Genomic DNA, 885 nt, shown 5'->3' with positions numbered 1-885 from the left:
AATGTCCCCAGATTCCCCCAAATGTCCCCAGATTCCCCCAAATCCCCCCCAAAATGTCCCCAGATTCCCCCAATCCCCCCCCAAAATGTCCCCAGATTCCCCCAAATCCCCTCCCCCCCAAAATGTCCCCAGATTCCCCCAAATCCCCCCCCAAAATGTCCCCAAATTACCCCAAATCCCCCCCAAAATGTCCCCAGATTCCCCCAAATCCCCACCCCAAAATGTCCCCAAATTCCCCCAAATCCCCCCACAAAATGTCCCCAGATTCCCCCAAATGTCCCCAGATTCCCCCAAATCCCCCCCCAAAATGTCCCCAAATCCCCCCAAATCCCTCCCCAAAATGTCCCCAAATTCCCCCAAATCCTCCCCAAAATGTCCCCAGATTCCCCCAAATCCCCCCCCCAAAATGTCCCCAGATTCCCCCAAAATTCCCCCCAAAATGTCCCCAAATGCCCCCAAATCCCCCCCAAAATGTCCCCAAATTCCCCCAAATCCCCCCCAAAATGTCCCCAAATTACCCCAAATCCCCCCCAAAATGTCCCCAAATTACCCCAAATCCCCCCCAAAATGTCTCCAGATTCCCCCAAATCCCCCCCAAATGTCCCCAGATTCCCCCAAATTCCCCCCAAAATGTCCCCAAATTGCCCCAAATCCCCCCCAAAATGGCCCCAAATGCCCCCCCAGGCCCCCCCCCCCCCCCCCCCCCAGATAACCCCCAGCCCCCCCGGGATCCCCCCGAATTCCCGAAATTCCCAAATCCCCGCAATCCAGGGCGCGACCGATGCAGGGGTCGCATTCACAGAAACTCCAAACCCCCAAATCCCCCCAAAATGGCCCCAAGTCTCCCCAAATCCCCCCAAAATGGCCCAAATTCTCCCAAAATGG

Source organism: Ammospiza nelsoni, chromosome 31 (assembly GCF_027579445.1).
Source record: "Ammospiza nelsoni isolate bAmmNel1 chromosome 31, bAmmNel1.pri, whole genome shotgun sequence".
Taxonomy (NCBI): domain Eukaryota; kingdom Metazoa; phylum Chordata; class Aves; order Passeriformes; family Passerellidae; genus Ammospiza; species Ammospiza nelsoni.
This window is presented reverse-complemented; position numbering follows the sequence as displayed.